The sequence below is a fragment of the Anomalospiza imberbis genome, chromosome 7 (assembly GCF_031753505.1).
Source record: "Anomalospiza imberbis isolate Cuckoo-Finch-1a 21T00152 chromosome 7, ASM3175350v1, whole genome shotgun sequence".
NCBI lineage: Eukaryota > Metazoa > Chordata > Aves > Passeriformes > Viduidae > Anomalospiza > Anomalospiza imberbis.
The window spans coordinates 34,215,848-34,238,048 of NC_089687.1; the positions used below are offsets into that span (position 1 = coordinate 34,215,848).

At 44.9% G+C, this 22,201-nt stretch overlaps 1 long non-coding RNA gene across 4 annotated transcripts in view; it reads left to right on the plus strand.

Moving 5' to 3' along the window:
- The first annotated feature begins 21,013 nt into the window (after window positions 1-21,013).
- The window catches only part of LOC137477440 (uncharacterized), a 110,590-nt gene continuing 109,402 nt past the window's right edge, over window positions 21,014-22,201 (plus strand). For 3 of the 4 annotated variants that reach the window (XR_011000995.1, XR_011000998.1, XR_011000996.1), the window contains exon 1: window positions 21,022-21,997. This is a non-coding gene — a long non-coding RNA (uncharacterized lncRNA). Of the gene's footprint in view, window positions 21,998-22,201 lie in introns of all 4 variants that reach the window. The other variant, XR_011000997.1, reaches the window with a different exon arrangement.

The following is a 22,201-nucleotide window of genomic DNA, read 5'->3' on the forward strand; positions in this document are numbered from 1 at the left end:
TCACTATTCATTTAAACACTTGTTTCATGCATATTAATTTAAACACATTAGTTTAAACATTTGCTCTAAATCCACATTTTCCAACCCAAGACTGCACTTGGCTTTACCCGCTTCTAGGTCTATTCTATGGTTGTATTGTTGTTTTTTGTTTTGTTCATTAATTTCTAGCCAATTAACCTCTTCCCTTTCCTTCTAGCCTGGAAATACTGACCTTGTATGCTAATCTTTTTATGTTGTTGGTTAAACACTACTGTCTTGGTTTGAAAGACAGGTGTCTGCCAAGGAAGGCAGGAACCTGCCTTGGAATGGTAAATGTGACCCCCTTCCCTTCAAATTATTATCACTTTGCAATTACAGGGCTTTCATGCAAAGACGCAGGGAAAGGAATGACAGATCATTACCAGTATGCATACATATAACAAGACAAACAAAAAAAGCGACAAGAAGCAAGAACAGAAACCCCAAACCGTCTCTTCCCGCTCTGCCCGCGCTTTCTCCTTCTGTGCAGTTCCCGTCACGGCCACCAGGGGCGCTGCTGGCTCCTGGCTGGGCAGGGTGGGTGTGGAGATTCCCCCGGTGCCTGCGGGGGGCGCTGTGCCGATCCCCCCGTGCCTGCGGGGGGCGCCGTGCCGATCCCCCCGGTGCCTGCGGGGGGCGCCGTGCCGATCCCCCCGTGCCTGCGGGGGGCGCTGTGCCGATCCTGCGGGGGGCGCCGTGCCGATCCCCCGTTCCTGCGGGGGGCGCTGTGCCGATCCCCCCGTGCCTGCGGGGGGCGCTCTGCCGATCCTGCGGGGGGCGCCGTGCCGATCCCCCGGTGCCTGTGGGGGGCGCCGTGCCGTGGGCGCTGAGGCCCTGCAGTGATGGCGGCCCGGCTGAGGCGGGCGCTCCCGGGCGGCAGCCGGTGGCGATGGCCGGGCCCCCGTGCTGAGGTGGCCGGTGCAGGGACACCCCACACGTCGGCTCCGGACCCCCCAAACGGCCGGGACACAAAAAAAGAATCAGCAGAGCTGCAGCGCAGGGGAAGCGCAGCAGGCCGGGCTCTCCGGGCGCAGCGCTCAGGAGCGGCCGCGGCGGCGCCTCAGGGGCAGAGGGCCCGGGAGAGCCGGTCCTGAGCTCCGAGCGGCAGGGGAGCAGGTAAACGGCTCCTTCACCCCCAATCCCAGACACGGGGCCGAGCAGAACCCAACCGAGCCTCCGGGGGAGCCCCCTCATCTTTTTCTTGCCCCCAGCCAGGGGGAATTTCAATGGAATGTTGCAGCACACAGCCACATCTTCTGTTTCCCGATTGTCCCGTTTGTCTCTCAGGCAAAAGGTAATGACCATCAGCTCCAAACAGCACCCATGGCATGGTGGGAGACACCTGGTCTGGGAAAAGAGAGGTAAGAATGAGGACCTAATTAGCATCAGAGGTGAAGAAATCTGAATCCAGTAGTAAGCCAAATATTAAGAACTGTGTAACTTGGGACCAATGAACACTGAACCAGTGAATTTCTGTGGGTTGCACTGGGTAAGCATCTGAAAAATCTAGTAAAATCCATGTGTTATGGAATGGTTTTCTCTGCACACCTGGGCTATGTGTGGATGAAATTATTTCTGTTGCACATCCTGGCCAGAACAGCATCCTGGGCAGAATAAGTAATACCTTGATTCTCTAACACTAAAAATATTGTTGGAAGGTCTTTGTTTTTCCTGTAGTTTTGGTGACACTGGCAAGGGGATGCTTCTACCTGGTGTGAGTTTCCATATGCTTAACTGCCAAGAATCATCTTGAACAGGCCCTTGAAATGAAAGAGTTACTCTTCCTGTGTGAACATTAGGAGTCATTAGGGAATCCACATTAGCTGGCACGGTCTTGGCCAAATTAATGTTGCTCCCAGACAGCACTTCACCTTGCTGTGTGGTTGGACCTGCTTTTTCCTTTTCCTTTTCCTTTTCCTTTTCCTTTTCCTTTTCCTTTTCCTTTTCCTTTTCCTTTTCCTTTTCCTTTTCCTTTTCCTTTCCTGCACAGATAATAGGCCCTGACATGTTCCAGAAGCAGCCACGCACAGATCAGGGATCAGCTGTGACTTTGCTACCAAGACCACAGAGGTGACAGTGGTGAGAACTTTTGGAAAACCTCACTCTGGAGCTTCTGTATTCTACCCTCCTTGTCTCTGAAATGAGAAAGAGGAGTTCACTTTTTAAAAATATTGCTTAATAAGTGGGTAGACATAAATTCCTGCCCCACTAAAAATGTAACTCCAGCGGAAGAAAACAGCGAGCTGTTCATTAGCTGTTAGAGATATGGTAAGTTTGTTCCTTGGAGAAAGCAATAAATTTGTTTTCTTGCACATTGGCACACTTTCATCTTACCTTCTGCTCTCCTTCCCCAGATAGTTAAGACTGTTTAAGGGCAATTTCTGTCACCCAAGCATGTCACTGCCCTTTGTTGCCGTGAGCTGATAAGCCCTCTGCAGCATATAATGCAATGGCTTTTTCTTGCCAAAGCACCACCACTCCACTTGTGGGGTACCTGTATAAAGAGGACATTATCTATAGCATCATTTAATTGTTGAAAGCAAAGAGAAAAGCAGTGGAAACAAAAAAAAAAAAAGAACAAGGGAAAAGATACAGTGTAGATAAGCTTATGTTTTCTATTCTGAACAATAGATGAGAGACCTGATATAACAATGACAGCAGCGTTTATTGTATCTCTGGCCCAAAAGCTGCCTGATAAATTCTACCTAATTTCAGACTTGGTTTAGAACAAAGTAGCAATCTTTTCTGAACCTCCTTTATATGCCCATTTTTATCGTAAAGCTATAGAGTGATTTTATTTTTTATTATTTGCTTTTTAATGTCCTCCAGCATTGTGCCTTTGCTCATCCATTAGCTCCAGCGTGGGCTGACGTGCTGCAGCCCTCTTAATACTGAAAGGCAGCTCCTGTGAGTGGTTGGAGAGGCTTAGGCTCTGGGGTAAGCTGTCACACCTCAGTGGCACAGTGTTCACAGCTTTGCCCAGCAGGTCCTTAGAAGCACTGATCAACAGATTTTTCCTTGGCCAAGCCCTTCAGACCATACCTCCAAAGATACAGCCTGGAGTGGGAATTTATGTACCCTGTGTAATGTGCATCTCCTGGACTGAGTCCTGCCCTAACTAAAGCTGCTAGACACTGTCCTCATAAGGACTCAATAATGTCTAATAAAAAGAGCTGCAGTTTTATCTTGTCATTGTTTCATTACAAGTACTAGCAGCAAGTATTTTTAGACCATTTCCATAGTTTGTCATAAATTTTTGCTTTTAACTCTTGCAATGTATTTTCTTAAGTTATTTTGACTTTCACATTTATATGACCTACGTATTTGGATTGACATTGTGATTTCAGCCAACAATTCTTAACCAAACCCTGTGTTTTTATTGTGATCCTTGTGTCAATTCCCAGACTCAGGAGCCAAGTGACTTGGAGTGCTGCAGCATAAGTGATTAAGTCCCACAAGCTTCCAGTTTGGCATCCACCTGCTTTTTTTTTTTTTTTTTTTTTTTTTTTTTTTATATGAGAACCCCCACCAGGAGCCCCAGTCTGAGCAGAGATTAAAAGGGGAACTTCCCAGGGAGCAGAAGTACCATCTCAGCATAGTGCTGACTTCCTTCAGGGAAAGGATAGTAATTTGGCTGCCTAACAGGGCCCTCAGGAGTGGGAAACCTTGGGCCAAAAATTAGAGTCCACTGAAATGAACCTATGAATTATGGTCTTTCTAAACCCCAAGCCTGCAAGCTGGTTGTTGGCACTGTTGTGTTAGACATTTCCAAAAGGCTGCCATCTAAAAAGTAAAATATATTCTCCTTCCCCCTGTTCCCACACAATCACCAAATACTTTCACAGGGGAAAGTAGAAAAAAATAGAAGAAAAAGATGAGCCCTTTCAAGGTCTCTGCTAATGTTCCAGGGACTGAGCTATATCCCAGGAGAGGGAGCTGTCTGTCTTATACAAGAGCTGCAACGCCTGCTGGAAAAGCACATGTACCCAAGAACATGTCCATTATAATTCTATTAAGCTCTTCACTGATATGCTTAAAGATATGGACAGAGTCAGGCTAATCATGATCTCTCTCCCTTACTTCCCTCCATCCTGCATTTCAACAGCCTTGTGGCTAGGTCTCTCAAGTAAAAATATATCTCTAGAAAACACTTTTCTTCCTCCATTGTGCTGCTGGTTAATATTCATAGCAAATGGAGGTGCAATTTGAAATCATTTAGGCTGTTATACCTTCATCAGTGGTGGCTATTTTAGACTGGATATTAGGAAAAATTTATTCACTGAAAGGATTATCACACCCTGGCACAGCGTTGGTGTAACTACCTCTGGAGGGGTTTAAAAGCTGTGATGATGTGGCACATGCAGGAAATGGTTCAGTGGTGGACTTGGCAATGCTGGGGGAACAGTTGGACTTGACGGCCCTAGAGGTTTTTTGCAACCTAAATGATTCAATGTTTCTATGACAGTAAAAAGGCACGTGGCTGAGAACAGGAAATCTCTTTTGTAACATGGGACTTTGGTCCCTAAGTTCAGGAAGAAAAGGCCAACTCACTAGGTACCTCTGTGTGTTGTAAGTGGAATCACTGGTGTTGTATTTCTGATGGAATCTTTAGCTATGTATAGTTAGGGAAGGGACAGGATGAGGCCTTAGGTTTGGAGGATGCAGTTTTGCTTCTGGCTGAAGCTTTGTGTGTTGTCTGAAGCAGACTTACGACCAAGTCTCACCCAACTGAAACCTCCCTCTGCCTTAGCAACCGCCTTCCCCTCCTGGGAATGATGGATTAAGTAATCTGTGTTGTGGTGCTGCTGGCTAGAAGGTTGTAAATCGCATGCGTGTGCTTCCAGAAATATGAGATCCCACCGTGTCTTTTAAAGAACTGCTGCTGCAGGGATGCTGATGAAAGGTGCCCCTCGCAGGGGGTGCGCACTGAAGCGCAGCCTGTGCCCAGACAGGCCCATGCATCACTGGGGGATGAGCACAGCACCCAGCAGCAGATGCTTCCCTTCGGGGGCTGCTGAGCCCAGGGAAATAGCTCTTCCCAACGTGTTTTGTGGGAGCTTGGCATGTAACTGTACATGAGCTATTGCTGAAGCGATTGCAGGAAACCAGGAGCCATTTAGAAAGAAAATGAGAATGAAACAAATCATAGAAGAAAAACCTTTCTGATTCAAAAGGATGCTTCTGTCCTTCAGCCCTGGCAGCCCTGTGGATTGAGTCAGTAGCTGGTATTGTTGTCCATCTTTGCAGCAGGTGATGCCAGTTTGTACCAGGTCAGATATTCACATCAGCAAACAGAAGTCACAACACAAGAGCAGCAGACACACTAGTATCATTTTTCAGCATTAGTGGGACCTTGGCAACACCTGCCTGCCAAGGAATGGGCTGTGGCTCTGAGGCTGTGCCTTGTGCTGATGCTGGCAGTAAAAGTGATGTTTGCTACCTCCTGCTTGTTGTTACCTGAGTAAGTGTTGGGGCTACACTCTCCGGTCAGTGCCATGAGAAGGGTTTCAATGACTTTCACAGGCTTGTGGTTTTGTGATTTTGTTTTCGTTCAGTGTTCTGGCTAAGGCAAAACTTTGCAAACTCTTGCACTGGTACAACTTATGGGTACAGGGATGGGTGTGCCATGTCCTCCAGTGGCCTGATGCCAAGAGAACGAATTACTGATTTGTGCCCAAAGGGTTAAGCGCAAAATCTGTCTCTCCCTGTAAACCTGGGTCCTCTGATTGCAGTGGCTGTGGGTTGCCTTGCATTAGCCCCCATGAAAATGCTTGCATTTTAAATTAGCTCCTGTTTTATAGTCTCCCATTTGAGTTGCTTATTTGTGGCTGTATCATATAGTCACCCATTTGAGTTGCTTATTTGTGGCTGTATCATATTATACCCTTCGGCTTGGTCTCCTGTGTGCTAAACATCATGTCTTTCCCCCCTGCTCAGAATCACACACTAGCTGGGGCCAAACTCATATTTCAGAGGGAAAGGAAGCAGAAATCCAAAAGTGCATTTACAAGGTGGGATGTGATTGCACTCCTCTTGAGCTGATGGAACTGTGTCTGAGAGCTGCTCATCTCAAATAGAGCCAATTTTGGAGTAATGATTCTGATTTTGCTGGAGAAGGTGTTTAGGACTGACAGCTGTAGCACTGTCAGCTGTGTGATGGCAAGGGGAAAAGTCCCCTCCTGGCATTTATTTCTGAAGAATGCTGCAGGACTCTTCAAAATGAAAAATAAAGTAGTAGCTTGAGCAGAGATTGGCTCCAGTCTAGCTCACAGACACCCCGAAATTGTTTGTAACCAAGCTGCAGCTTAGGGAAGGCAATAGGACCTGGACTAATGTGAAGAGGATATAACTGCATACTCTGGGGATTGGGACCATCGTTTTCTTCTTCATCATTTCTTCTCAGGACTTGAGGTTGAACTTCACCTCTTCCCTTGGGAATGGCTCTGCTGGGAAGCAAGAGCTCCTGGTGGAGGCTGAGCGAGGTCTGCTGCAGGCTGGCTGTCAGCTCTCCCCTGCCCCCTCCTGCCCCGCCAGTCCCGTGCAGAATAGCCAAGCAGCCTGGCAAACGCAGGTTTTGCAATACAGCCCAGAGGGGGTTGAAGGAATCCAAGAGATTCCCCGTTTGCATGAGCAATGCAAGGGGAACGTGGCACCAACCCCACTGAGCAGCTCCTGCTGCTGCCCTGTGCCTGGCTGTTCTGCGCTGCTCCATCCAACCCAGAGAAGCTGCCTGAGCACTGCTACAGGGAGAAGTGACAAAACTGCAATATAAATGTGGCTCTTTGAAGCTCTGTGAGTGACAGAGAACACCTGACACACTGTGTTGGGGAACGTTGCCTTTTTCTTGCTGTACTCTTGACAGGGGCATTAAAATGTATTTATATAACAGCTGGGGATGGCTTGCCCTGAGGAGTGAACTTAATTCTTAGTCTGCCAGGCACTCCTTTGTGAGTGACAGTGATTTGTCCCCTGTGTGTTCATTCTCCTTTTTGCCCTCTTGCTTTCCCCATGCTTTTTGTAGAGCTGTATTTGACAGTCTAATTTCATATAACTAATAACATTATGTAGTGAAATGAGCTCAAATGTCCATTTATCTCTCCAATGCTGAACTATTTAGTAGACATTCCTTTTCCCATCTCTCCTCTTGAGCCTCTGCCATGGTTCAGTTTTCTGGTCTCCCCTTAAAACAAACAATTTGATGAGAGAAGTGCTGCCACATCTATGTTGCACGTGACTAAGCCAAGGAAGTGCCTTATACAGCCAAGAGAGGGCCTTTGGTGACAGGATGACACAAGTAACTAAACAAAAAGCTAACCTGAAATTGGCTATTTTAATTCCTCCCGTAAAATTCTTGACAAGACATTTCTACACTTCCCCTCACGTTGACATTGAAACAAAATGAATGCAGAAATCCCAGCTCTGCCAAAACCAGGGAGAGTGTCTGTGCTGACTTTGACAGGCATCAGTCTTTTCTCCTGCAGCTTCTGTTTTTTGCCATACCCCTTGATCTTCAGCCACAGAGATCTGTGTTGTTTTGCCCAGCTGAGAGGAATCTTTCATGTAGACAGGACTTGGGTACACATTTTAAAGCCCCCTCTGAGGGGGCTGGTGGGTGCATCCCTGGAAATGCAGGGCTGCAGGTCAGCACAGGACATGTGACAAAGGACATCTCTGGGTGCCAAATTAGAGGGATTTCTTTAGTAAGGCTCACCTGAGGGTTTGTAGCTGGAGATATATATTGCTGTGAGTGCACACCGGCTGCACTCACCCACAGAAGTGTCAACAGGTTTTGTCACAGCTCCCTAAAATATTTTTTGCCATTGGACCATTGGCCTCCAAAAAATCTTGGGGCAATCTATTCCACTGGGTAAATCCGTTGTGAGAATCTTTGGAGCAGGCAGGTACATCTCCTGGGTACTGGTTCGAAAAGGGGTAAAAAAGAGCCTGTGTGCCATCATCTACGCTAGATCTTCAAAACACTATTATTCCCTTATTTGTCCCCTTTCTATATCCCATCTGCATCCCCTGTTCCTACAAGGAGGAATCAGACGCAGGTCTCTTTGAAGAGTCAAGGTTCCCAGACCTGTTTCAAAGCTAATGTTTTTAATTCCTTTTCTTTCCCTGAATATTTGCCTTTTCCATATTACACCTATGAATAATTTGGTTTAATCAAATCTCCCATCAAATTCCTTTTTAGCCAGGTGCAACACACCCCTCTGATTGAAAATGGAACATTTTACAGTGAGGTCCCTGGCCTCATCTTTCCCATCCATGGGTCAGCCTTGGTTTCTGATGTTCGCATGGACTTTTGTGAAAAATAAATTCTCAGTTAAGGGAAGGGTGGGGGGCAGGCACAGCTCAGACCTTGAAGCTTCGCATACCTCATCCATTCAGCAGAGCTGTGCAAATGAATCTGCTTGTTACCTGCTTTGTGAAATATCACAGCACTTCCTCCCAAAGCTGGAGAAAGTGATGTTTTCCTACTCATTACCTGCACTCCCACATCCCATGTGGGAATGGGACAGGCAAGGCTGGTGGTGGAGCAGCAGAGCTTGTCCTCTGCACGTGCACGCTGTAGCTGTATCCCTAGATGACATGTGGACGAGGTGGGTCAGCCCTAGGATTGCATCCAGACAGAATAAAGCAAGTTGAGTGTGGAGGCAACTTCCCCAGGCAGTGGGGACCACCACAGCAGCAAAACTGCTTGTTCTCTGCCTTGGTCTTTGCTCTTTGTCCACATGGGCAGAGTCACCTGCTCCTGGTGAATTATAATTTCGGGATAAAAAGGAGAAGGCATTCCCTCTGCTTATGGTGAGGAAGCAGAATGTTTGAGACAATAAATGAGTATGGATAAAACAGTGGCTCAGTGACATATTTAGACTCAGCCTTTAGAGTGCTGGATCTGGCCTTTAGTTCTTTCAGCTTGTGTTTTGCCTTTTCTGTTCCTTACTATGCCATGAAAACAGAATCCAAGCCTGGACATTCCTCTATCTCTCAGCTCATATGGAGTGCAAACTCAGTTCTGAAGCAGCCAGAAAAGTATTTAATATTTTATTTTTAATAAGAAATATGTCTTTGTGGAGTAATTAAAAAGATGGCAAGTGCTAGACTGTACAGGAGTTGCTTTCTGCTGTTTCCATTGACATCTGTTCTTCTGGCTGGCCTCAAAACCACAGCTGATATTCCCTAAATTAGCAAAACTGAACTTAAAAACTGAACAAAGCTGCAGATCTTTATTTTTTTCCTCCATTTTAACATTCTCTACAAAGTTGGCTCAATGGGTTTTTTCCTCTCATATTTATTAATATACATTTTAAATGCTTAATTTAGAAACAACCACAGTCCTTGATCACCTTCCTGTATACATTTTGATGTTGTACTCAGAGCAAAGGGACCCCTCTTGTACTTCTTCTCCCTCCTCCACTCTCCAAGCTTTGTCGCTCTCCTTTGGGATCTCTTTTCAAAAGATCAAGAGGAGAGAAAAGGCTTCAGATGCCATAAATATTGCAGGAACCAGTGTTCATCAGAGAATGGCCTCCTTTAAGATCAATATGTCTTCCTGAGGGGGCATTCAGTCCTTCAAAGTAAACAAGCTGGGAACATTAATTCAAATGCTTTTATACTAAATACATATACATGAATTAGACTGTGTGGCTGTGATAAATAAGCCTTATATAAGTAAGGTTTAAAGCAAACCACACATGAAAAAAAAAAAAAAAAAGCAAACTCTGCAAATTTGCAAGGAATGAACTGATCCCTGCTGCTGATCTTGTGATGACCGAGATAATTTTGTTAAAGGGCTAAGAGGAAGTTCTCTTCACCTTTGTGAATAGATTGATCTGGGCAATCAGAATATTTTCAAGAGAGGAGGAGTACCATTATGCTGATGTGTAAGTCAAGATATATTTGAAAATGTGCTGAATCTACATTTTGTAGTCTGTCATTGCCTGGGTTTGGAAATGTGGTGTTTTCTTGGTGGGGAGAGAGACAGAGACAGGGTTACCTCCATCACAAGCAGGGAAGGTGAAAGCTGTGTGTCCTGATTTCTTTCTTTGTCAGACATTGAAAGCTGGGTCACACTGCTGTCCAGTGTTTTGAGTGGGTTTGTAAACTGCCCTCCTCTTGGAAAGGGCCAAGTGTCAGAGGTGTCACTGCCCCACAGTGGGAGCAGAAGCTTGGCAAAGGTGTGGCTTGTACTGGAGATGAAGAATAGTCACCTCATCTTTCATGCTTCTAATACCAGCTTCCCTCCTTCCAGTGCCACAGGGTACCAGGACAAAGTAAATATACTGGAGTAGGGAACCATGGAAACTGAAGATAATTGGGATGGTCGTGAATGAACTATTTTGGTCTGTTCATGCTCAGGATAGCTCCTCTTCCCCAGTGAAATCAGAATTTTCTGCAACCCTGGAGGAGCTAAGTGTTCATAAGAACATTTGAGCCTCTAGGCTATTTGATCTAGACAATAGTTCCGGAGAAACCCTTCCCTTACAAGGCATAACAAGGCAAAGAAGATAACAAAAAAAAAAAAAAAAAAAGGTGGGAGCATAGGAGAGGTCAGTCACAGAGAAAATGTTGCTAATTGTGACACATTTGAAAAACACATCAGAATAACCAAGTGGAAGGAAGGGTAAGCATAAAGAATCTAAATAAGTAAGGGAATTAGCACAAAAATATCCATGTGGTAATGTTTTCATGTCTGGCACAGCTGGACATTCAAAAGAATATCTTCATACATTAGCCAACTGGCTGGCTGGTGGCTAAAGCCTGGAGCAAGATGGGTGGTTGTGCCTTCTTCTTTTACACCGATGTGGTCTGGACCTTTTTTGTGCTTAGGCAACTGGAGGATTTCCTCTTAAACCATAAGCTCTCTAACTCAGCAGGATGGAAAAAATCAGAGACTTCAGCATGATTTTGCCAAACCTCGTGATTGTGCCAGTCATTGGGACAGCAAAATAATTTCTTTGGGCTCTAGCAGACTTGGAGTGTTGTAGACATGGTACAGTCAGTACCAGCACCCTGATGTCAGTGAAAGTGGATACGTTTTCATCCTTTAAAAGAGTTTAGGCTGTCTAAATAGTTGATCAATTAGCTTTTATAGACAACTTTATTCCTTTTCTGCCAGGTTCTTATGTCCAGAGTCTCTGATCTGGGGTGGTAGTGAGCAAGAGGATTTATATCACAGCAGGGTGTGTTAAGCTGCTCAGACACCAGGACTTTTTTCTGAGCAGTTTCCTTCTGAATCACTGAATCTTCATGTCATAGCCGTGGGTGCTGTGAGTGAGACTTGTAAGGAGACCATCCTCAGGACTGTGTTCAGGGCAGGCAGTAGGAGAGAGCTTTGTGAGGTGAGAGGCAGTCCTGTGGTTCTCCGTGCTCTTGGCATTGAAGGATGAACTCCATCTTTTTATTGCAGAAGGGCAGGGTTATAAATAATGCTGGCAAATGACATTGCCTGCTCACAGGTCCTGAGGCACCCCCAGTTAGCCACTGAAAGGGAGTTTCCATTCATCTTACTCCTTACCTTTAAACTAATGGGCTGAAATCTCCAAGCAGTTTCTTCTGATCTTTCCAGCTTGGGGCCATAATGGTCTGAAAGGAAGACGAAGTGGGTGCAAAACTACCGGCCAGGAGGGTCAGTTTTCATGTGGGCAGCCTGGTGCTGACATTCAGTAGATACAATTTAAAGAAATGTTATACAGGATGGATGGAGAAACACACGGTAAACCCAGCAAGTCTGGTAAGGCTCCTGTGAGTTATTTGACCATAGGTAGCTCCACAATATTTATGTTCATTTTGTTCATGGCCTTCCATCTCACAGATTCATCTTTACTGCTGTAATGGGGATAATAAAGACTCTTGAGACATTTCTCAGGATCTCTGATACAAAACATACAAAATCCTCTCTATTACCCTCATTCGACACTGTTAGAATTTGTCTGTTTAGGACTCTGCTCACTCTGTGCTCCTCTCAAAGTGTTTGATACTGTATTCCTCTGATGAGTGTGAAAACAGCCATGTGTGCAAATTATGTGGAGCATCAATTAAGACTAAAATCAGTATGAATGTATATATTTAATCAATACTTGTAGCATTGTAAATAATTGAGAGGTGATGTTTGACTAGAATATGGACTTACTGGATGGACACATTTTCCACATATGTAGATGGGAGGTTATGTTCTGAATTTATATTATTCTCCTTCAAATGAACTTTGACAGGAATCAGAATTAATCAGAAATATCCAAACAACCTGGGAGGGAGATGCCTCCTGCACAACACATTGTGCAGGGTAAATGTGTGTATCTCCTTGAGCAGTGCAGCATAATTTGTCCTTTCAGTATCTCTAGCTCTAGAGCCAGAGTCATTGTTTCACTTCAGAGAAAAAAGTGATCGCTGCAATTCTCCCCCTTCTTCCCAAATCAAATTGGGATTCAAAGTTTCCTGTAGGCACTGCAAAGACTCTCATTGACTTCAAGTTTTTTTCAATCAGACTTTAGTCTTCTTAAGCAGAGAGAAATCAGTTACAACCTCTCCATCCCACTCTTCACCTATTTTTTTCCTCCGGGCATCTGCAGGTTCTTTACTGGTGTGAATTTTTCTTTCTAAATGTGGGACTCCCCGTGCTCCATACCATATGGACCATGTGTCCGTATGGTCAGTGTCAACATGGGAAGCCAACTCTCTGCCTGAGGAATGGACTAATGTAATAAAACGCACCTGTCTAGAAGTCGTGAAACAGGTTGAGGTGGGCTGTGCTCAAGTGATTTAATTTGCTGCTAAAAATCTGTTCCTCAGGCTTAGCAGAGCAGTGGGGTACTGGTGCCGGTCAAGCAGAGAGCACATCAGTTGACTGGAGTTATGCAAAATGAGGCTTTGGTGTACCTGGGTGCTTGATGAGAACAGGTCAAATACCTACCTGGGTTAGCTCTGTGCAATGCTTCCCTCAAAACAGCTTTGTCCTCTACAATTTGGGATTTCCAAACTCTAGGGAGCTGGGGTCACCAAACCTTCTGAGGCCATACGAGTCAGGCTTCTGCTCCACAAACCTGGGAAATAAATTACAACAAAGGCTTTCTGGAACCTCTCATTCTGTTGTAGCTCTGCTTTATTTAAATAGTCTCCTGACACATCTAAAGGTGGGGGAGACATGAGGCAAGCAGTATGAAAGGGTAGCTCCAGAGAGGGCTGAGGGGGGGGAACAAACAGAAGCTGACACTAAAAAAGGTCAGCTGTTTAAATGGCCTGATTTAACCAAGGCACGTGTCAGGCTGCATGCCCCCAGAGGAGATTCCTTGTGTGCGTTTATGAACTCTGGGAAAGGGGCCAACTTAGCCCTAATTATATTTTATTTAATCAGCTATTTAAATACTGAACTGTTTTCTTGGCTCTCTTCCCCATTGAGATCACATCTTTATACTCTTGACCTTTTTATTTTATGCAAGAGGCTCTCTTTGGTTTGGACTGAGGAAAGTCAGCTGCACTTAGCTTGTTCTTGCATCACCTCTCTTCTTGAAAGACAGAAAGCCCAAGGTTATTTATTTCCCAGGTTTTCAATATGAAGGAAATACAGAAGTTAATTTTTTTCCATTTTTGCTTTGCAAAAACAAGAAGACCCTCTGGAATAAGGGGAATAAGGGGAAGTATATTTAATGATACAACATAAGTAGATTTCTAGATAATACCAGGAACATTTTGTAGTTTTGCTTTGAGAAATGTTTGGAGAAAAACACAGCTCAGCTTTCTTAAATAGATCTATTACTCTTCTCTTCTAAAGCTTCATTTTCTGTAAAGAAATGACAGAGGTGCAGGGGAATTAACTCTCTGAGACAAGTACGCAGTGTGTTTCAGAGCAGTGTTCCCCACAAATAATGAGTTCCCTTGAAATTCCCCAGGATTTGGACATATATTGGTTGAAGAATAGAAGACTGAAATGATGCTCATGCCTTTCTGTGTTGGTTTTGCACAGTCTGGTTTTTGCTAGTGGGGGGGCCTCAGAGGTGGCTTCTGTGAGAAGCTGCTGGAAGCTTCCACCATGTCTGACAGAGACAATCTCTGATGGCTCCAAAAATGGACCTGCTGCTGGCCAAGGCTGGGCCAATTAGAGAGATGGGAAAGCCTCTGTGATAACATATTTAAGAAGAAAATCAAAACAAAGTGGGGCACAGTTTTTCTTCTAGCCAGAGAAGAGGAGGAGGTGGAAACATGTGAGGGACACAACCTGGAGACACCAAGGTCAGTGGAGAAGGAGGGGCAGGAGGTGCTCCAGGGGCCAGAGCTGAGATTCCTCTGCAGGCTGTGGTGAGACCATGGTGAGGCAGCTGTGCCCCTGCAGCCCCTGGGGATCCAGGAGGATGCAGAGATCCACCCCAGCCTCTGGGGATCCAGGGGGATGCAGAGATCCATGAACAGCTCCTGGGGATCCAGGGGGATGCAGAGATCCACCCCAGCCCCTGGGGATCCAGGGGGATTCAGAGATCCACCCCAGCCCTGGGGATCCAGGGGGATGCAGAGATCCATGAACAGTCCCTGGGGATCCAGGAGGATGCAGAGATCCACCCCAGCCCCTGGGGATCCAGGGGGATGCAGAGATCCACCCCAGCCCCTGGGGATCCAGGGGATGCAGAGATCCACCCCAGCCCCTGGGGATCCAGGGGGATGCAGAGATCCATGAACAGCCCCTGGGGATCCAGGGGGATGCAGAGATCCATGAACAGTCCCTGGGGATCCAGGGGGATGCAGAGATCCATGAACAGCCCCTGGGGATCCAGGGGGATGCAGAGATCCACCCCAGCCCCTGGGGATCCAGGGGGATGCAGAGATCCACCCCAGCCCCTGGGGAGGTGCCCAGGCCGGAGCAGTGGGTGCCTGGAGGAGGCTGTGCTCCAGTGGCAGACCCAGTGGAGAGGGGGCCCTGCTCCCAGGCTGGAGCAGCCTGGCCTTGCAGGACTGCGGCCCTGGCAGGGTGACCCAGGCACAGCAGCCTGGGGAGGACTGGCTGCCGTGGGAGGGACTCACACTGCAGCAGTTTTGGCAGCACTGCTGCTCATCAGAGAGGATCCACGCTGGAGAAGTTCACGGAGAACTGTGTCCCATGGGAGGGACCCCAGGGTCTCACAGGGGAAGGGCTCCTCTCCCAGAGCAGCAGAAGAAAACCTCAAGTGACAAACTGACCAAACCCTCACACCCTGTCTCCCTGAGCTGTCAGTCAGAAGGAGGGAGGGGCTGGGGGAAGAAAACGTGTTTTAAGGGCTTATTTTTCTCCCCATTATCTTCCTCTGATTTTGTTAGTAATACTTTGTACCTTTAAGTTGAGCCTGTTTTGCTCTTGGAGTGTTTTCTCCTGTTCCTTATTTCAACTCACGATTCTTTCATTATTTTTTCCCCTCTCCTCTGCCCTGTTGTGGCAGGGAGGGTGAGTGAGTGACTTTTGTGGGTACCTGGTGTTTGGCCAGTGTCAAACCACGACACTTTCCCATCTCTCAGTTTTCAACAGAGTGAGATCTGAGCTGTGTAGACCCTCCTTTCTGATAAGTCATATCAGGAAGAGGTCATATCAGGAAGCCACCTGCTGGGGGATGGCAATCTGCATATTACCTTTGCAAGAGGGAGACAACTGTATCAATTATTGTTGTAATTTCCTTGGATCATTTAAGTTACTTGTCAAGAACTTAGAAAACAATTTAATCACAGTTGTGTATTTAACATGAACAAGATGCTATCGAAGAGCAGCTTGTGGTTTTGATGAGGAAGATGCTGGCCTTCCAGTTTATCTTGTAACTAGACTCTGGTTTCTGAAATGGACATGGAAGTTTTAGCAGCAGTAGCCTCATTTGCTTTGGCTGGGAGCAGCTCTTTTGGCTTTCTGCCTTTAATTTAAAAGGAGCATCCTCACATTTCAGCCCCTGAACTAGCCCTCTCCAAGAAAGGTCTCTGCTTTCTCACCTCCACTATTGTGTGTTTATGGCTAAAGAAATTTTGAAAATAGGTTTGTCACAAAAAGGGCCATTGATGCTGTGGAAACCTGTCTGATTGGACCCTGCTCCCTCTCTCTCTGTTTCCCTCTCTGCACAGATCAGGCGTCAGGCTCCTTTCTGCGATGGGCACAGTTCAGGTTACCATGCTCCAGCCTTGAGCTCCTCTCTGGACTCAGCACGTCCTGTGTGTTTGGTGATCCCCTCTGGAGTGCTGGCAGGATGTTGAGGGGTTGGTTTTGTCTTTGCTCTCACAGCAGGATGGGATTCTGCTTGCTCAGGAGCAGGAGCATGGGTCAGATGGGTCAGGTGTACACTGAGGTGATGCACGTGCTGAGAAATACCCAGGCTTTCAAAGATACTTCGAGAGCATCCCCATTTCACTGTTGAAACACTGATGTGCTTCTGGTGCAAATTCTGCTTTCTCCCTTCTCCTTCTCTTGTGCACCCAGGAGTGTCATTTCAAGGGAAGCTAATGTTTCTGCAGTGCTGGTAAAGGCAGTTTTTCTAAAGGGGGGAGGCCTATATTTTTTGGCACCAGATGCATCTATCCCCTCACCCTTACAGAGCTCATTTACTCTCTGGTCCAGAGGAAACAGGCAGCCTGAATTTTAAATGGCAAACAGGCACCCAGATTTCCTTGGCACATCTTGGCTTTAGGAGGAACATCTGATAAAAAAGGCAACTTGTGTCAAAGAGGTCCCTGTGCACGGCAGGGAAATATCAGTAAAAATCATGTGCTTTTGAAAAGAACAGAATTCCCCCTCTGTTGTGAATTTCCTTTCAATGCCTCTGTCTCCCAGAGGGAAACAGCTCCACATGTCCGAGATTGTGAGAGCCTAAATGAGTCAGATGTCCCTTTCCCTCTCAATAAGGTAGGGCAGGCTCCAGGATTAGTTATGCATCTGATTATATCTCTAATAAACTAAATGTAATTAAAAAATAGAGCGGGGCCATTGCATTTTAACAGCTTGAAGCTTTCCCTGTTGAAGGATCATCAAACAGGGAAAGAATATGAAGATTCAGCTCCCCAGCACCTGCTGGGCAGCCTCTGTCAAGATTAACAGCATCTCACCAGGTTATTAAAGTGAACATGAATACTTTGGGGGCTCTGTGGGTAGTTATGGTATCACGTTTTATTACCTTCCACTGAAATGAAATTACTTATTGTAATTGCTTGTCAGTCACAGACCAACAAATCTGACAAAGGAAAGCTTTTTTCCTGCTAACAGGGAGCAGGAACAGAAGGGAGTGGACGGACTGAGAAAAAATCTGCTCTGATTCTTTTAGGGGGAAGATAGAGGAAACTAACCAGAGAGGGAGGGAGAGAAAGGGCTTCATCTTTGCACAGTGCTCTGAGACAACCAATTCTGGCCAAATGACCTAAACTGAGTGAGCATCTTTCAGAGCTGAAAAGGGAGTAAGCAGCTGATCCAGGGTGGTGTGTTAGGCTGGGTGGAAGTGACTGCTTTATGGGCAGTGTATCAGACACAGAAGCTCAGCGGTTTCTTGATAACACCAACTATTATATCTCTTGGAGACACTGCTGAGGTTTTATGCTTAAGGTCCACCAGCAGGAGGTGTGAGCTTTGCACAGTGCAAAGATCTGAGCCAGACAAAAAAATGATCCATTTGGGTTGTTTGCTTTCGGGCACCTCTGCCTTTTCTGTTAGATTTAAAGGAAGAAGAACAGCACCTGGGAATGAGGGTGCTGGGAGCAAAGGGCACAGCAAGGGATCCCTGCATGTATTTGGATGTGAAGATTGCTGTACCAGAGACAGATATGCTCCTTTGAGAGCACCTCGGGAAGTGCAGCTGGCAGGACTCAGCAATCAGAATTGCATAACCTGTCTGGTGGAGGGATGAGCTGTGCTTATTTTACCTGTGGGCAGCCAGCAGTTCCAGCCCTATGAGGAGAGCAGAGCTGGCTGCAGCTGTTGAAGCAGGGGTTGCCTTTTCCTCTTGCTAAGAGGACCTCTCAGCTTTGCAGCAGCAGAAGGCAAAGGGCTCAAGGTGTAATTAAAATGGAAGCACACCACAGACAAAGCAACCAGCCTTGTTTTTGCCATTTGACCTGCATATGTGTCCACCAAGTAACCATGCTACTCAGTTTGAAAACCCTGTAGTAAAACCCCTTAGTATTCACAGTGGAAGTCACTATAGGTTCCTAATAGAGGAAAAAGAAAAAAGAAAAAAAAGACACATGCAATTTCAAAGTCTCCAAGTAAAAGGACGGCCTTGAAAGGACTGTCTCATGTCCAGCCACAGCCAGCCTCCGGCAACAGGAATGGGAAAGACTGGATGAACGAGTAAATAATTCCCTATTTCCTCAGATTTTACACTGTATTTTGACATTTGCAGTTCCAATTTCCAGCTAGGTAGAGTTTTATTTCCTTTTGCACCCACGATGGTGGTATTTCTTCACTTTTGGAATCGCTGCATTTTGTAGCATCTGCAACCTTTTGCAGTATTTGAAGTAGGTAACTTCCTTCATGTATTCTGAACTTGTCACTTCCTGTCTTCATTTGATGCCACCTCACTGCTGCTTGAGAAGAGGCTGTGAACAGCTGCTGTTTATGCTCTGGCTTGTTCTACTCACAAAATGCTGACTCGGGGACCAGTTAAACCAAACCAGTTATGAGAAAAGCTTGGGTCACAGCTGAGGGATACAATCCTGTATTTACACAAGTGTAAATGTACTAGAACTTGTCAGAGAACCAAGTATGTTCGGCTCTTTAATTATTGTATTGTCTACTGTATCTAGTTTCCTAGTGCATTAATCCCTGTCTTGAGATAGTTTTTGTTATTTAATTGGTGTTAATGATTAGTGTTCAGCATTAATTAAACAGATTGGTTTTCATTCTCAGATGTTTCGCTTAAGATGCCTTCAGGCTACTAGACTGGGAGGGAGTTTTTTTTTTTTTTAAGCATGTCTTCATTAGTGCTTATGTCTCTTTTATCTGCAGATGAGGATTCTCTGCTTCCTTTGTACTGCAACATCAACCATGGTACTATCAGCTTTTCCTCCTCTCAGCAGCAACTAAGCTCCAGTACTTTATTAGAGGCATAAAGGATGCCTAGTGATACAATTACAGCTCATACCTTTTGTTATTTTTGTTCCTGTTCTCCTGGCTGGTTTTTGAATCATGAATGATAGATAGTATGATATTTACATACCAATTTTACAACTTCATTTTAATAATAGCTGCATGCCATGTACTAGGGTTTTCAGCTGAGTTCTAGGATTTAACAATATCATTTCCTTTTTAAAAGTTTATTCTATGATAAAGTATGCAAATGTGGACAGGTAACAACAGCAAATTTTGTTAACAGTAAAGGCAGAAGGACTCATTGCCATTGTTAGGACATCATGTATAACACAAAGTGGAAAATGTAATTTAATAACTACTGTTTTTCTACTGTCTCATGTGTGAGCTACAGTAAACCACTGGGAAAGTCATCCAGTCTTCACTTATAGAGGAGATGAATCTATCACCTTCCTCTGTTCCTGTGGTTAATTGTCCTCACCACCAGAAATGTGAATCCTGTTTTGCATTAGAGCCTGTGCATTTTCAGGTTTTGGTCCCTGAATCCTGTAATTTTTCTGCCTCATCTATGTAAAGTACCCTAACCTAATGGAAATCTTCACTTCCATAAAGATAATTACAGGTGCCCAAGTGTTATGTCTATTTTGAATTTCAGAATGGAACAGTTTAATATTCTGGTAATCATTAGTGAGGAGGATTAAACTGTTCTAGATTTTTATGGGTTTAGAAGGGAGGATAATTCTGTAATAAGTTAATCAATATCCTTCCCTAAGAGGTAGGAGTTGGTTGGTGGGTCTCTGATCAGAAGATCTGCCCAAATGAGCAGGGTCAGGTGGATTTTTGTGTACCAATACTGGTTAGAGTGAAAGAAGTGCCGTACTTTTCCAGGAAGGGAGACTTCTGTTATTGCTGTTTGTTCCCTTTATTTCCTACCTGGTTTTGGATTACACATGATGAAGTTTGATGGGTCATTTTGCACTGGGTAAAGTATACAGCAATACAGAATTCTTGTGAATGACAGGCATCCTCCCTTCTGAGGTGATCTGATCTCCACAGTACTGACTTCTCAGTTGTGCTGTGCCTGCCATTTAGAGCCATGGGGTAAGTTCTCTCTTAAGAGCTTGGGTGGGACTGAGAGTGTAGAAAAGGGTCCAGATTTTCTGCATTTAGCAGCAACAACTATCTTCAGAGTTCCCCAGCTGACACCCATTACCCCAAAAAAGTGCCTTAGGTCTTGAGGCTCAGAAGTTAATAAGGAAGGAACAACATGAAAGCAGCAACAAAGTATAACCTTGCCTTTGTTTCCTCAATATCAGGTGACAAGAGGCCAGGAAGAAAAAAATAATAGAGCTGACAAAATACTCCTGAATGCCACTGTCCAGCCATTTTCAAAAATGAAGAATTCTCCTCAGCACGGCATATTTGTGTTTCATATTTTCTTGGATCTCTGTAAATCCTATAACAAATGATTCCAGTTCTATTGTTCATTTAAGCATATTGCCTAACACAAATGACAATCTCTCTTTTTTTAGTTTCAGCCCTGCTATGATACACACACTTTGGTCACAGAGTGGGATTCTGCTAAACACTTGTGTTTATTTGTAGCTGTTTGTCAGTTTGAACCTTCTTTTTAACATCTCCTTGTGCTTCTGGTCCTGACCTCTTTGAGGAGGTCATACCAGTCACAAGTTAAATGCTGGGTTAGGTTTTGTGTACCTGGAGCAAACTACAAGGCTGGGTTACAATTTCACCTCTTTCGTAAATACCAGTCTTGATGTTCACACCTTCTTCTGTTATCAAACAAAGATGTGATATAATAAAATGGAGAAATAGTTAGGCTGAGGTTCTGCTCCTTGCTCTGCCCAAACACTGTATCCAGGGCAGCCTTCACCATCACATCCAGCACCAGGGGCCTTTTCATTGATTTAAAATGATGAATTGACTTTTATTGCTCATGTGGTGAGCAATGGTGATTCATCTGCTTTGCAAAATAAAGTCCTCTGGATGGAGGAAATGGCCAGAAGACATAATCCCTTCCTGATTCCCCAGTATATCTTTCCTTATTTGAAAATATTTATGTGATTTTTTTAAAATATAATTTCTCTCAGAAATGAAATTCTAACTAAATACATTGTGGTACAGATTGCAAGGCTCATTTCCTTGATGGATAATCTTAAATTTCTATAGGTCTAATCTTTTAACGCCTTCAGAGTCAGTAAATTACAATTTGGTGACAGCAGTTTTTTCCCAAATATTTTTCCCACATTAGTGTTGTCCTAACAAGGGGTCTGCAATAATATTATAATTGTGTGGTATTTCAAACTGACTGTTTAAATGTGCTTTACCTCATGTTAGAGAGAGTTGATATAAAGAGTGTTCTTTCAAATGCTGCTTAAAAGGACATATTTAAATCTCCTAGAAGTACAGCTGGTTTATTTTTCCCTACCTAATCAGATTAAATATAATTTAAAATGCCTTTCTGTAAAGGAAAGTAGAAGACACTTTGCCTTAATTTAAGAGGAGCTTGTAACAGTATTTTAAAAAAAATTAATTAGAAGTTGTTCACTTTAGAGGAGCCAGCCTAAAGCATAGATCCTCCCACATGGGTTTACATTTCTAAAGCCTGCCTGGCAGACAAACATGTACTTCTTCAAGATGCTCCCATTCAACTCCTTCACTCTGGCAGTTTATGGTGTTGGCAAAGCAGCCCAGAAGAGCAGTGAGGGACTGGCCTTGACTGGGAACTCTCCAGAGTTACTGGCTTGATATTTATTATAAGGCTCCACCCAATTTTCCATCTTGGATCAGGAAATATCATCTGGGAAAGTGTGAGCGTTTGTAGATAAGGCTCTTTAATGCCATGTATTGTGTGGGCCTCCAGGTGTTTGTTGTATCATAGCAGCAAATGCACAGCAGATCAGGCAGAGTTGAAAGGAAAAGACCACACCACAGAAAAAGGTGAGCTGCTGTATCTGAAAATCCAGAGGGAATCTGAGGGCCCGCATTGCTCGTCTGAGTGCCTTTGGACAAGGGCAGAGGATTTGCTCTCACTGCTTTGAGTGGTGCCTGCCTGTCTCCCTGAAGGTAATGAGGGAACACTGCTATCCTGTCAGCTGAGCTGGAAAAAAAAGGGAAATAAAACAAGTGATTCCTAAAAGTAGA